The sequence below is a fragment of the Crinia signifera genome, chromosome 1 (assembly GCF_055691185.1).
Source record: "Crinia signifera chromosome 1, ASM5569118v1, whole genome shotgun sequence".
Taxonomy (NCBI): domain Eukaryota; kingdom Metazoa; phylum Chordata; class Amphibia; order Anura; family Myobatrachidae; genus Crinia; species Crinia signifera.
The window spans coordinates 439,617,229-439,623,228 of record NC_139217.1 but is presented as its reverse complement, the minus strand read 5'-3'; the positions used below and the strand labels follow the sequence as shown (position 1 = coordinate 439,623,228).

The 6,000-nt window shown below is 48.7% G+C and overlaps 1 protein-coding gene across 2 annotated transcripts in view; it reads left to right on the top strand.

The window, feature by feature from the left end:
* The first annotated feature begins 3,636 nt into the window (after positions 1-3,636).
* Positions 3,637-6,000, top strand: part of DDX4 (DEAD-box helicase 4) — a 143,848-nt gene continuing 141,484 nt past the window's right edge. For both annotated transcript variants that reach the window (XM_083153586.1, XM_083153576.1), the window contains exon 1: positions 3,637-3,793. The gene's annotated coding sequence lies outside the window, so the exon portion shown is untranslated. The remainder of the gene's footprint in view (positions 3,794-6,000) is intronic.

Sequence of the window (6,000 nt, the reverse complement as noted above, 5' to 3'; positions counted from 1 at the left end):
CCGGCGGCGGCGGTGATTGCCGCTTGGAGATGACATCATCCTGTCATCTCCAAGCACCGGGAGGGGGGGTGGGGGCGGGTGCGGGCCGGGCTGTCCGCCCAGTGTAAATTGCACTAAACGCCGGGTCGCACCCGGCTTGAACCTGGATCTAAAAAAGCCGGGTGCGACCCGGCGTTTTGGTGTAAAAGGGGTATTATTGGGGCAGATGTATTAAGCCTGGTGAAGAGATAAACTAGCGATAAAGTGGAAGGAGATAACGCACCAGCCAATCAGCTATGTTTGAAAAATGACAGTTGAGAGGTGATTGGCTGGTGCATTATCTCCTTTCACTTTATCTCTTCTGCAGGTTTAATACATCCTGCCCCAATGAATGATTGCCATCACCTGTGATTAAACGCCTTTCTTATCACTTATACCACTTTTACACCAAAATCCCTGGTCAGACCCTGGTCTTTGAACACGGGAGTTTCCAGGGTTGGACCCAGCTTCATACCCCATTTATACCCCATTCACACCAGCATAATTTGAACAACCTGCGACTAGCGCAGGTGTGAAAGGTTCCCGGGCCAAAATCCCGGCAAAAAATGCGGGGATTTCAACCCTGCTATGGAGCAGGGTTGTTCCCAGGTTTAACCCGGGGACCTGGCCGGGGTGAATGGGGTAGGGGATACTTACCCGGGTTGCCGGTCCTCGGTGTGCTGTCCGGCCGGGGATCCACACAGGCAGCGGGCACAAATGACAGGACAGGTGGCGGATGAAGATGACGCAGCTCTCCGGCGGCAGTGAGGGCACCGGAGAGCTGCGTCATCTTCATCCGCCGCCTGTCCCGTCATTTGCGCCTGCCACCCGTGTGGATCCCTGGCCTGCACGGAGGACCAGCAACCGGGGTGAATATTCTACACACCTCCTGCCCGCCTCCACCGCCATCCCGCCGACTGCCGGCCTCCTCCCTGCCCCCTTCTCACACCAGAAAATGCAGGGACTTTTTTGGTGTGAAAGGGGCCAACCCGGGAATGGCCCGGTATGATTCCTGGGCCATATTCCAGGGTGAGTCCCTGCATTTTCTGGTGTGAAAGGGGTATTACACAGCACTTCAACCTGGGTCGGCACCATTTACACTGAACACTGGTCAGCCCTACTTTTCCCTATGGATGACATTAAAAATGTCAATTTTAGGACTGATAAACTGCCAGCCAACCTTCCCTCGATGATTTAAATTAAAAGACATGAAAAGTAAGCATTGAAAAATGTTGGTTGGTTTATTTTGCTAAATATTTGTTCAAAAAGTTATATTCAGTGCTCAAGCACACATAGCGGTATAAAAGTGCAGCATCTCCCATGTGCTCCCCCAGCCCCCTTCCCCTGCAGCAGACCAAATCTCCCATGTGCTCCCCTTGGATGGTCGACAGTCATTAGGTCGACACCACTAGGTCAACATACTACAAGGTCCACAGGGGTCTAGGTAGACATGGGACAAGTTCAACAGGTCATTAGGTCGACACAAGCATTAGGTCAACATGGTCTAGGTCGAGAGTCAAAAGGTTGACATGGGGGTTTTCACTGTTTTCATGCACTAATATCCACTAGGGTAGTGATGGCTAACCTTGACACTCCAGCTGTTTTTGAACTACACATCCCACCATGCCCTGCTACAGTTTTACTATATGGCCATACTAAAACTGATGCAGAGCATGCTGGGATGTGTAGTTCAACAACAGCTGGAGTGTCAAGGTTAGCCATCACTGCACTAGGGCATGGTGGGAGAATAAAATAGTGTGCCGAGTGCATGGACACTTAAAACTGTGTCCATGTAGACTGTGTCGGCATTCGGGTAAAAAAAAAAACACAGTGAAAAACCCCTTGTTGACCTTTTGACTGTCAACTTAGACCATGTCAACCTAATGACCTGTCAACCGTGTCCCATGTCGACCTAGACCCCGGTCGACCTTGCAGTATGTCGACCTAGTGGTGTCGACCAAATGACTGTCGACAATCTTTAGGTCGACCATACAATCCATACCCCTCCCCCCAGCCTACCCCCCCCCCCCCCCAAAAGAACATAAATTATTTCTGTAGGTAGGGTATATAGCCCTAAAAATACTGAGTGAGATTTAATAGGATGAGAGATGCAGAAAGTGAGAGATTTGGTAAGAAATCTCCAATTTTTTTTAAAGCGGCAATCATTTACACTGCAAAATCAAATTGGTTTACCAGTGTAAATGATTGCAGCTTTAAAAAAATCTGGAGATTTCTTACCAAATCTCTCACTTTCTGAATCTCTCATCCTATTAAATCTCACCCACTGAGTCACTGGAGTGGGAGGCACATCACACACCCTCCTCCTTTAAGCTCTTGGTCAGTTTAAAACCAGGTGAAATGGAGTCTTGAGGTGTGGCAGTTTAAAACCAGGTGAAAGACAGCCACAGAACCTGTGTAATTAATATGTGTCCCTGTTTAAAGGAATGAGTTGGTCACCCTACGCTTAGGGTTACCACATAGTCCCTTTAATTCCGGACACATATTAATTATACAGGTTCTGTGGCTTGCTGACTTCAAGACTCCACTTCACCTGATTTTAAACTGCCACAGAACCTGTGTAATTAACATGTGTCCGGAATTAAAGGGTCTAGGTGGTAACCCTACCTACGCTACTGCCTGACAGTGCTGCTTCCTAGTGCCAGATAGGGTTGTGGCAGGTCCACCTGTGTGGAGTGCCAGGTAGCAGCCTGTGTGCACTGTCCGCTGCCTTTTACTGCTGCAATGCACTGTGGAACGCTTGGCACTGACTTATGGAAAGGCGTCCCGTGCTTCTGGTATCCTTTCAGCACTACCCGGATGTCCCAACCTGGGTTGGGACCTTTTACACCATTCACAACCCAGGTCCGACCAGTGTTCCACCCTGGTCAGGACCTGGGTAGGAGTCCAGTGTCAATGGACCTGGGTTGGTCCCTTTTACACCAACACTGACCTGGGTTTTTCCTCTGTGTAAAAGCAGTATTAACCTATTCAACACAGGTGATGGCAATCATACAGGGAAGTCCAGGAGCAGAGCATTGTATGCTGACGTAGGAGGGAGGTAGGTTCAGGAGAAATGTTAGAAAGAATTACTTCACAGAAAGGGTAGTGGATAAGTGGAATAGCCTCCCATCAGAGGTGGTAGAGGCTAAGACAGTAGAACAATTTAAACATGCTTGGGATAGGCATATGAATATCCTTACAAAGAAATAAGGATTAAAAAGGGTTGAGATTACCTGAAGGGTAAAAAAAAGGGCAGACTAGATGGGTCAAATGGTTCTTATCCGCCGTCAAATTCTATGTGTCTATGTTTCTATGACGTTATAATAATGTGGTTGAGCCTACACTCAGATATTTTTCGTTATAAATAGGTACAGTATGCAGGTTTTTTTTTTTTAAATAATGTCCTTCCACTTCTATCCCACACCAGAGGGGTCTACCAGAGCAGCAGCAGACAGGTCATGATGGTGGTGGTGGTGAGGGTGAGAACATGACAGTCATGACTCACTATCACCAGACACCACGGCGCCTTCATGCTTAGGACGGGCCGCCCGGGTCCCACATCACGTGACAGTGATAATAAACCCTGGCTCGCGGGAAAATAAGTATTTCTCTCTCTGATTGGCTGAGAGTTGATGGCGCCACCGCCCGGAGTCTACATGTGAGAGGGAGCTGCCGCGGGACACGCCCCAAACTCTCTCCGCTCTTCGCAGGTGCAGCAGTCACCGACCCGTACCTCCTGGCAGTCGTTACCGCGGGGACATCTCTTTAGCTGGAGGTAAGAATTGTGGCGGTTAGCTCATTTCCCCATGCCGACGGTGCCCGGCGTCGGTGGTTTTGGGTCAGTGCAGTGGTCGCAAGTAAACGGGTGTGTTAGCACGCGGGTGCCGGGCGTCGGGCCTGTCCTCCCTATCGGCCTTCGTCAGTGCTTCGTGTCTGTAGTCGGAGTAAGGGAGTGTTGGGGGGTTTAGTGATGGGAACAGTTATGTCACCATGGCTTTGTAGGCTGCTGTGCCCTCCTGTAAGGTGCCAACGCCAGGCCTGCTGCAGCGTGACATCCCGCCTGGGCTTCCTTACAGTGCTCCCTCTTCCATAGGGATTGGTGCCTTTAGTGTCCAGGTTCCCTCACCACCGTCACTTACCCAACCCTAGTGACCTACCCAGGATTTCTTGAGGGGGATTGTTGGCTATACGTGCAGACTTGCCTATTCGTACGCAGTGTGCTGCTTTTTAAATCTGAAATTAGTTTGTTGGATATAAACTAGGGCAAACGGTGTTATATTGATGTTGGCATTAGTATGTTTTATTAAAATGGTGGTCTTTGATATATAGAGGTGCACAAGGTCTACTAAGTGGTTTGCAGACCCCACCCCATCCCCCTTCTGAATGTATGGCAGCATTATAAAGTAGCTCCCATGCTGCATTGGTAATAGAGTCCCACAGTGGTTTTTAACTGGAACGATACCACCCCAATAGTGAAAAAAAATGTTTAATGTCTGTTTATAAAACCCACCCTCTTTTGGTATAAATACTTTTTTGCATCCACCTACTCTGATCAGTGTTCTTAAAGGGGTAGGGATTGCCATCGATGGCAATAGTGCAACTGGCCATCGATAGTGCCATACTATGCAATGGATGACCATCGATTTTAATTATCGATTGTCATCCATTTTCTTCCCCCCCCCCCCCCCACATGCAGAGCCCAGTGGAGCTTGGTTCATTGGGGAGTGGTCATAGGCCCCTCCTGGTGTTTGCACAACATGCAGAGATCGGTAAGTAGAGGAGGGGAAGCCATGTTCACCTCCTAGCACTTTAGGTGCTGGCACATGCTCCCCAGAGCATGTGGCCACTAGTTGGCGCCAGATTGAGCAGTTATACTATTTCTCAGTTTTGGCAAGCTTTGCAGTTTGGGCTGACATTACTTTTATGGGGTGTGGATTATTAGGTCAACAGTGTCTATGTACGCCATTGCTACTTGACAGGCAGTAGGTCTGCACATGCTAAAGATAAACTTTTTCGATGTTTTCCTTTTTTAATCATGTTTGGTGTATGTCAACATTGACACTGTATTAGTGCACCATGTCCCCTCGCATGGCAACCGTTATAATCTATCTCTATGCACGCTTGATTTGTGAAGAACAAGTTGGTTAAAAAAAAAAAAGGTATATCTTTGTGTCCACCGCTTACACTATGGAACGAGGGTTATTTTCAGGGTCCACGTCACCATCCATTACTCTTAGTACAGTTTAGGGATGGCCATCGATGGCAATTCCGCAACTGGCCATCGATATTTTTACATATCGATGGACTTCCATTGTGTTTGATTGGCCTGTGGGCTGATCAAAACCACAGGGGCGGGGCTTCACTGGGGTAGAGGGCAGAGCTATGTTCAGTGTCCCGGCACTTTGGGGGGGGAAAAAAATAGCAAAACATCGTTTTGCTGTTCCATCGATGGAGGGAAACCATCTGGTTCTCCCCTATCGATGGCAAAAGTATTTGACATTGGCCATGAACCATCGATGATTTTGAATCATCGATGGCCATCCATAGTACAGTTGTGGCAAGCCCGAAGCATGGGCTAGCCCATGAGTGGACAATCGCGATCCACGTAGCGGCTAACATAACTGGCAAAAGTGGTGGCTGCAAAGATGAGGAAGTACCTTATTTGAGGGGAGGTTAACATGCTCTTCGCCTGGGGGGACTTAACAACATGCTCTCTGGTGGGGTGGGGAGAGAGTTGACATGCTCTGCTTGGGGGTGGGGTAGGAGAGTTAAGTTAACATGCTCCCATGGGACCAGCCCACTCTAAAAAAGTGAGTCCCTTAAAGGTACTTTGGGGTAAAACACGTGTATAGCACATTCTATGCTTGATGCCAGTGGTTGCATGCTTGTTACATGCTCTGCCAGGGGGGGTAAATGCTCAATGCCATAGAGGTTAACATGCTTTGGCTCTCTGCAATGGGGTGGGGGCTTTAACATTCTTGC